Raw genomic sequence first — 10221 nt, forward strand, 5'->3', positions numbered from 1 at the left:
ACATGCTGCTGTCGTCTAGTTTTCTGATTATAACATCAACTCAACAGATCTATAAAGACGCCAATTAGCACACATAAAGTGAGATGCCACCCTATCATTGTGAAAATTTTTACATTTGTGGTACGTGTGTTTGGAGGGTAAGAATTTTCTGTGCTGTCTTTTTTTCATCTCTCTGACAAGAGTTAAAATCTTAATGAGAATATTAGGGAACATTAATTATAGATGTATAAACAAGTGGTATAATAAAAAGCAGGGTGGATTGGTTTAAATCAGTCTGATTTAAATCACGATTTCAATCAAGATTTAAATCACTTGATTTTTTAATAAAAATCGTTCATTTAAATCAAATTCCGAAATGAATTAATTTAAAGTGAAAGTAAGTAAAATCCCGTTTCTCGTCTGTTACTTCGATTATGGAAGATAATAATCATAATACAATGAGACTCAAATGTATGTAAGCACAGTATGAAAACGAGTATCATGTAGGGAACGATCAGGGAAAATCCCCTTTGAACGGGTTACGGGTGAACCCTGCTTTCTTCTCTTTGTAACAGGGTTTTAAAATTTCTATTCCAACGGGGAAATCACCATGGACATTTAGGATGAAAACTCTTTTGTGTCCACGTCTATTTGTTTGTTTCCAGATAATAGGGGCGTATTTAAAGGGGTCTGATCCCCTCTCCGAAACAAAAAAAAAATAAATAAAAAAATAAAATTTTGGGCGAAATTTATGTACTAAATACATAGAAGTTCCTCGGGATCGTAATACGACAAATTTTGGATGCGTTAAAATATCGAATAATACTTTTGATAAAGTGGATACTTGACCCCATTTAAGAACATGCCGCGATCTGCGATGTGATCGCAGAAAATTTGCCGCGCCTGTGCAATAAAAATTGTCAGAGGAAATAAAATGGCCAACAGAAAAGTATAAAAATGTGCCTGCTATGTATAGATGTCTTAAATGCACGAACAACTCGCATTTGAACTGTTTTTCACGTCACATAAAGCATATTTTTAACAATCACAAGTGTTTCTTCTTCTCGAACTGATCATCTTGATTTTTTTTATTTTGGAATGCGTGCAGGGATTCGTGTTATTATTCAGTTCAAAATCTCTTATCGTCACGAATTGTGTCGAGGAATTTGAAGCTTTAAAATATATAAAACGATAATTATGCCTGTTGGGCTGTATGGTGGTGAAACATGGTCGCTTACGCTGAGGGAAGAACGCAGACTGAAAGTATTTGAGAATAAAATCCTGAAACGAATATTCGGAACCAAAAGGAACGGAAATGAGGAATGGCGAAAACTTCATGATGAGGAACTGCATAATTTTATCCATTCACCAAATATTGTTAGGGTCATCAAATCTTGGAGGCTCAGGTGGGCAGGACATGTAGCGAGAATGGAAGAAAGTAGGAACGCTTTCAAAGTTTTAACTGGAAGTCCAATCGGAAAAAGATCGTTAGGAAGGCCTAGGCGCAGATGTGAGGACAATATTAAGTTGCGTCTCGCTGAAATAGGAATACAAAGTAAAAACTGGATCCAGTTGACTAAGCATAGAAGTTAGTGGAGAGCTTTTGTGAACATGGCATTGAACCTCCGGGTTCCATAGATCATAGAGTGAGTTAGTTAATTTTAGGCGAAATTTACGTACTTTATATGTATTTCGTAGCGCTATCTAGTTCCAATTGTTTAAAAATATGCCCCTGCCAAATATCAGTAACTTTCGTGAAAAGAAAAGTGTCATGTTGATATACATTGCTGTACTTTTTCCTTAATGCTTAAGAAACATTGTTTGGGATTAAAATAGGTTAACGATTGGGAATTAATTCAAAATTAAAACCCAATACTTTCACTTAAATGACATAATTAACATTTAATACTAATTCCTAATGTTTTTCTTCAGTTCGCGACTTGTATTATACGAAGAAAAAGATTTGATTTAAATCAAAAAAATCGATTTAAATCAAAAAATCAACAAAAATGATTTTTTTGAAAAAAAATCATGATTTTTTTCCACCCTGATAAAAAGTGATTAAGTAGAGTTCATCCAAAGTATTTTTTTTTTTTGGTTCTAATTAATATAGGTGGATTCCTTACATTGTGTGTAGTTTATTTGGAAGAAGGACATTATGTATTGTCGTCATTATAACAGAAGTGACAAAGTCCAAAATAGTAGAGTTCAGATATTCTGCAACTGTTTTAAAGTTTGAAACCGCCAGTAAAATTAATTGGCAATATTTGTTAATACTGATATACGCTTTATGTTCTTTCTAGTATTATTTTATGCTCCTACTCATACGCATAATTTTGCTATTCTTGCTATAAGGAAACGATTTTGCTATTCTTGCTTCTTCAGTTTTCTATATTAACTTACGAAACTCAGATTAGGAATTAATTAATGACTTCTGACAGAACGATGATTATAAAATGTAACACACATTGCTCTGACTTAACATGAGTCATTATGTCCAACCTTTCTCTTTCCCTCATTCTGTCTGAGCACGGCAGAGCATAAACTTTGATAAAAACAACAAAATTCAAATTAAACAATAATACGTATAATTAAGCTTTCGAAATAAGGAATTACAGTATAAACTTACATATGACGCATCACCACAAGCTCATCACCTGCCTCTTCACATGTAACTGCTCCACAGTCGGGAAGTGGCCAAGTTTCTCCCACATCGTAAGCCTTACCTGTTTGATTCCAATAGCATTTGCCAGGATGATCTGGGTATGAAATTAAAAAAATATAAATATTCTAATTATTTAAAATTAAAAGATAAACCATCAATCTTTCCACTCTAAAATTTACTTAAAGAAACGAAGTTAGTAAGTGGAAATAATAATTTTCTTATATATTGTAGTTTCAGTTTATACACAAATTTTTCAGTTTAGTCGCGCTTCCACTACCAAATCACTCAGTTAAAGCTAAACGCAATGATCTCAAACATTTATATTTAAAAATATGTATTTTGTAATAACAATACTAACATCATTATATACGGATGGTTGTCATTTCGTCGGTTTATGTTGGTTAAACTTCTTGTTTATATCATATGTTCTATATATAGAGCAGCACCGTCACCACAAAATCGTTATAGAGGCAAGCGATTGCCGTATATAGAATCATGGGGGCCTTATATATCTTGTAAGGCGATATACGAGGGTCACGAAAGTTTTGAGATACGCATTGTTGTGGCACAGTATTTAAATTCCAACAACTGCGTTCGGTAGTGGTATAAAGATCGAAGAAGCGAAGCAAGTCTCAACTCGCCTCGCTTATCGGCTTAGCCGGATCGCCTTCATTTGTTTGTTGATGTGAGCAGTATTCGGCTCTCTAGAATGGAGCTCGAAAGGGAACATTTTCGGGCAATGATCCTTTACGATTTCAAAAGTGGTTTGAACGAGACACAAAGCCTTGACCGTTTTTAGGGGTATTTGGGTACCTTGCTCCTTCCCGTGCTACAATTTCTCGGTGGTTTGGTGAATTCAGAAGAGGCCGGACATCGCTTAAAGATGAAGAGAGAGCTGGACGTCCGGCAACAGCTGCGTCAGATGAAAACATTGCAGCTGTGGAACAAATGATTCGAGAAAATCCTCGAACAACTTTCAAGGACAATGAATTTATAGTGAACATTGAATCGCCAGCAGTAACAAAAATTCTTCATGATCATCTTCGGCTCAGGAAGGTTTCATCTCGTTGGGTGCCTCACACTTTGACTGAACAGCAGAAGCGCATGCGTGTGGAATGATGTGAAGAAATGCTTGCAAGATCTTATGGAAGCAATTCTCGACGCGTCTCTGACATTGTTGGAGGTGATGAAACTTGGATCTATCAATTTGACTCTGAAAATAAACGCCAGTCTACATTTTTGGATCTTTCCAGACGAAAATCCTCCCACGAAAGTGAAGTGACTGCGAAGTGTGGGGAAGAAGATGGTCGCAACTTTCTTCTCCAAATCTGGCCATGTTGCAACTGTTCCACTTGAAGAACAAAGGACTGTTACTTCTCAGTGGTAGACCACTGTTTACCTAACAAAAGTGTTCCAGAAGCTTCGGGAACGGCGTCCAAGAACTGGATTGCGTGGGATCCTGCTTCATCATGACAACGCGTCCGCGCACACGGCCAACATCACAATTGTTTTTAGAATCTACGGAGGTCAAACTTATGACTCATCCGCCGTATAGCCCTGACCTGGCCCCGTGTGATTTTTTCTGTTCCCCAGGATCAAAGATCGCATGCGTGGGAAGAGATTTTGCAGCCCTGAAGAACTGCAGTGGCTTACGAGAATGAACTTTCAACACTTGAAGAAAAAGACTGGCAACACTGCTTCCAAAAGTGGTTTTCGAGGATGCAAAAGTGTGTAGAGTGTAATGGTGAATACTTTGAGAAAATGTAAGTGTTAAATTGATTTTAAGTATGTAAGTTATTTCACATCTCAAAACTTTCGTAATGACCCTCGTATATAATCAAAATTTTGGAATTGGAAACCTATGCACTAACTGTGTCCCCAGCTGAAATATGGGCTTATCGTGTCGGGTACGTAATGGTTGGCTGTAGCAACATAAAGTTCACCATTTTATTTCAGTGCACAGAGGTAAGGCGAATTGCAGGTGACACAAAATAAAGGAATCATCATACTTCCCTTTCTCCTGCTTCACACTACATCGTGTTACCAATCAGACGGGACTGATTTTGCAATGAATAATTGAGGGTTACAGATCTTGCAACGTAAGATATATTTTATTATTGCTTTACAATAACTTACATAAAACAGAATCCGTAAACTGATGGGATTTGCAAGGATCGATAATAATAATAAATCAATAAAAGCAATATAATAACAATTAGACAGTATAAAAAATAAAACTTGATGAAAATCAATTGACATGACGGAATTCGGATCCCAGTCTGCCGCTTGGTAGTTTTGAACGACACCACTACAGTACATGCAGGGATGGATAAAGGACCGTTCTGAACCGCTTTTGAACCGGTTCATGCACCAAGAACCCATGCCAAAGATAGAAACCTTTCCGGAGTGTTTTTACAAGAACCGGTTCATTTTCCATCCCTGCCTACAAGTCCTTTAAATGAAGCCAAAGGTTACAGGCCTACACATGGAAATAATACACTTGCTAAGTATACTTTAAAATATCTCGAAACCCATCTACTATTCTTGTGCATCTTCATCAAATTTAAATAATTACAATGTCTGTCATATCTTCTTTTTCCTATGCTGCACAACCAACATTAAAACCTGACTATCAGCCTCACTCTGAGGAACGTTTAACGTTTTCTTCATTGAGGAAGGTCTCTTTGACCTGTTTCTGCGTTGAAAAATAATGATGAGTAACTCAACTAATAATCGTCTCTTCATACAGGCCTTAGCTTAAGTGTCCACACTAAGAAAACACTGCGGGTGGGAGCTCTATAAGTGCCCAATAGACAGAATGTTCATGATGAAATACGAGACGAAACTGGATTATTACATATACCCTTTCCGAGACAATACCATTTTTACGATATCTTTGCGAGACAAAGCAGTCTTAATTCTTGTCTGTAGACAACAATATGTGACTCTTTACTGTAAATGAAAATAAGGAAATAATTAGATCAGGGGTAGTTGGAAACCAACTTATCATAATCCATTATGGATTTAGACATATTACAGCCTTAAACAATTCATAACTTCTCCCATAGACAGAATAACAAGTTACTACTCTATTCTGCTACTCTATTCTATTCTGTATTCATTATAAGTTCTAAGGATGGTTGAGTTGGAATGGAAAGATCGAAGACTCATAAGAAACTTATATGTGAACCAATAAGAAAGTGTTAGGATAGGACAGAAAATGATAGAGGGGAGTACAACAGGGATGATATCTCTCGCCAACATTATTTAATGTCTATCTAGAAGAGATAGGGAAAAGTAGCCTTCAAAATCAAGACGGCATTCCAGTAGGAGGTAAGAATTAGAATGGTTAGATGCATAAGATTTGTAGACGATATGGCTCTTCTTGCAGAATCTGAAAAGAAATCAATAAAATATTAGAAAATCTGAGGATGGGCTTTGAAGAATATGGGATAAAAATAAATGTTAGAAACACAAAAGCCATGGTGATTGGAACGAAGAGGTCTGTGTCAAATATAAAGTGGGAGAGGAGCAAATAGAACAAGTGAATAGTTTTCGATATCTGGGTAGTATTCTTAGTAACGACATGATGTGCGAACATGAAATAAAAGCAAGGATAGGAATGACGAAAGAAGCCTTTAGGAGGAAGAAAAGTCTGTTTTGTGGGTAGGACCTTCTTGAATAAAGACTTGAGAAAAAGACTCATGAAATGCTTCGTGTGGAGTGTTGTACTGTATCGGGCGGAAACGTGGACATTTCGTAAAAGTGAAGAAAAACAACTGGAAGCCTTCGAAATGTGGGTGTGGAGGAGAATGGAAAGAATTGCTTGGGTCGAGCGGAAATTGGATGAGAGGGTGTTAGAAATTGTGGGAGAGAAAATAACACTTTTAGATATTTTTAAGAAGAGGAAGAAAAACTGGTTGGGACATTGTCTAAGAAGAAACTGTATCATGAGGGACGTCCTAGAGGATATGGTGGCGGGAAAAAGAGGGATGGGCCGAAGGAGACTACAATTAATGGATGATATAAAAACAGATAGATTATACGTAAAGACGAAAAGGTTAGCGAGGGACCGTGGAGCATGGAAGCTTCTCGGCTGCTGCAATTGACCTTCCAGTAAGTCTAGAACACCTATGGTGATGATGATTAAGGAAATATGTGTTTAATCAAATGCCAACCAAATCGCATGAATCGTATTTAAGAAAACTGTTAGGAAAAAATTAATCCCGAATAATAAAATACTCATTGGGGATATTTTTGTAGTAAGTAATTTGTTCAGCGTTATGGATTTATTAATAAAATATATATTTAGTTCTTGTTTCAGTTCTTGTCTTAATTCTCTTATAAAATATGAAACAAAATCGCCTGAGTTGTTTTTGCTGAAATCGTCGGAAATAAACTAAGAGTGAGGATTGCTTGTGAAGGATTCTTTTCTTGGGCAAAAGACATGTCGTATTGTCAGAGTGTTATCAAAGGTTTATTTATGAAATGTTATCAAAATTATCTAATTGTGAGTAACTTTTTAAAAAAACCTTCGGAGAAAAAGCACTACCCCTCCCAGATTTCCAGCTTATTACAGAGTTTTATATTTATAAAAGATTTTTTTTTTTTTTAAATATCCGAGTCACTTTTGAGAAAATCTTCCGAAAAATATTCTCCGCCATGGATGAACTACCATTCCAAGATTCCTCCCAGGAAAATAACTTATACTACAGTACGATATAGAATTGTTAATATAATGTAATGTTGGTATATGAAATATAAAGAAAATGTTTATAAGCGTTTTCAAGAAAATTGCCTGTTTTATTTTCATCCTTTAGTAAACTACATTTATTTTTGAGGTAGGAAGAAAATTCGAAAAATGTCTTCGAGAATCTTAAGTTAAAATTTGGTGTGGATTTTGTAAAACGATCATTTCTAGGCAACTGAACATGTTAAAATGGGACGAACAAATGGATATTCAATAGGACATGAAAGTTGTAAATCCGTAGATCTCGAATTCGATTTTTTACGATCATCATACTTTCTTCTCACAGGCTTTACACTACAGTAAGACATGACTAATTTAGCCGAAAATAATTGGGGGTTGCAGCTCTTGCAATATAAGTAGTCCAGGACCCATAGTATACCCCCGTAAAAAAATCGAGGTCCAGAGAATTTGATTTTTGATTTGTATTCTCGGATCATTATTGAATTAATTTAGCTTGGGTAGACATTTCTAATTCGGGCCGATTATGTTCTGAACGTCATTTTAACCCTTTCGATACGGTGTGCTTTTTGATGTTTTCGTCGACGAAGTTATGCAGGTGCTGCAGCTTCCCTAATTATCCTATTGAAACTTTCTATGGTGCGTTGTGTCGGCCAAACACAAGGTTTTCAGATGCTGGTATATTTGTTTCAAATTACCTAATAAGAGGGAAGTTATAGAGGGAAAAATGGGATTTTTTCAAAATTTTCACCTAAATTCGGGAATTAAAATTTCTCATGGCTGGAAACACTGCCACTAGTTAGATGCAACTCATCTTAAAATAAACATTGGTACACCACTAATATATCCTAGAAATATGTCGATATCTAACAAACTAAGCATGTAATTTAAAAAAAAAACATATCATTCTATCTTTTAAAAAATCGCCATTTTCTGGATATCATTTTTAAGATTGGCGAATATATTTTAATGATGACTTAATATTTTGTGAATCATGAGACCTACATTCAACATTCTGTGTCAGACGTAGGTTATGAATGTCTTTCATATCTCTGGTCAAGACCACTACCCAGTCACTTTACTAACAAAGCATTTACAATTGCAGCCTTTGATAATGTTGACTTTACAGACAGCTCTTCTTTGTCCGGTACATATGGCACACATAATACGGCAATGGTGCTTTTTCAAGACCGTGCCAATGAGTTAGATGCAGGGAAACAATCAGTGTCAGCATTAAATATACAGAAACGAAGTTGTAAACTTATAACACAACTGCCTTGTCAGTGTGTGCAAAACTACTACAAGCCAAAAACATGTCCCGATTTACCAGAAAGTTTCCAAGTGGCTGAGGATATGCATCATGTAGTGCCCGATACTGCAATCTGTAAAACCAAGGAAACTGAATTTGTTATTACTCTTATTCAGTGTGGACGGAAAGATCAGCACAAGCCAGTTCCTCCATAGGCTGGAATTCATGCTCTAATCTCCCAGAGTACCGTCTTATTGAAAACGATTGGCTTTTTACCAGTAATACCATCTCCTGTCACAAACTACGCAACAGTATATACGGCTATAAAAAAAAAATTCCAATATGTGGGTCCTCAGCTTGAAGATCAACCAATCCTCCCAATATTCTGTGACGAAGGTGTCTTCCGTATTGTCGCTGAGATCTGTATGAGCAATCCAGAAGAATTTAGTGAACTTTATCCAATGATGGGCATTTTTCACATGACTGCACTGCGGTGTGTAGGAAGTTATCTAACAGGATGTGGCATAGAAGATGCACTCATTGAGACTGAAATCTTTGGAGCAAAAACTGTGCAATCTGTATTGAGCGGAACTCATTATGTTCGATCGTTACAGGGTATGCTCACCATCTCTGAGGCTATAGAAACATTGCGTTGGATGGCCTCCTGGAAGAAGAATAACAAATTAGATTTCGCAGATGTTATGGAAGAACTGTGCAAGGTACACAATGCAAAGCCAGGCAACATTTACTACACTTCGTTCAATATCACAAACCTTAAGAGCCAAGTTTGAAGAGTTTATCAAACAGTGCGAGGATAAGTCAGAGCTTTGGAAGTACTGGGGAAATGTAATTTTAATCGGTCTAGTGAAGGACCTAGTACATGCTGATAGAAAAGGTGACTGGGAGCTGCAGAAAAAACTGTGGAGTCACTCATTCCTGTGTTTCGTGAATTCGATTGTATAAACTATGTGATATATGGCTCCTGATATTTGGAAAGAATAAAAAAACTAGAAGTAGAAAACAAGTACCTTCACAACAAATTTGTTCAAGGACACTTCGTGATCAAAGGCAAAGAAGGACGATTCAATGCTGTAGCTCCTGACATGAAATTAGAACAAACCATTCAGAGATCAGAAAAGTTTCAAGGGAACTGTCGGTCAAACACGTAAAAGTGACTATGTTGCTCAATGGCAGCTAGTTTACCACGAAGTCCTTTCTATTTGTAACGTTTTTAGAGAGGTGACTAATTCTGAATTAATAGACCACCGTGAAACTGTTCCTCACCATGACCTAATGGGAAAGAGAGGAGAACGTTTCAATAGAAATGTTGAGAGCCTTGTTCACTTTATGCAGCGATGAGGAAATCCGTTTGAAATGATTGAGCCTGAGAGGCTGCATAAGTTTGTCACAAAACAACATGTGAATAATGATGTAAAGGCACGTCTATTAGATATCTTTTCATATGGGTCAGAATTATATACACAGCTGAAGCAGAAGAAGTTTGTATTGAAAATAAAATAGTTTTTTGACGTAATCAATAAAGCTAACCTTCAACGCTTTAATCGGAACAGTGTAACAGAACCAGCAACCAGAAAAGCTCCACTGGTGATCTCTAATAAA

This window comes from Thermobia domestica, chromosome 10 (assembly GCF_964235325.1).
Source record: "Thermobia domestica chromosome 10, izTheDome1.hap1.1, whole genome shotgun sequence".
NCBI classification, from domain to species: Eukaryota; Metazoa; Arthropoda; class Insecta; order Zygentoma; family Lepismatidae; genus Thermobia; species Thermobia domestica.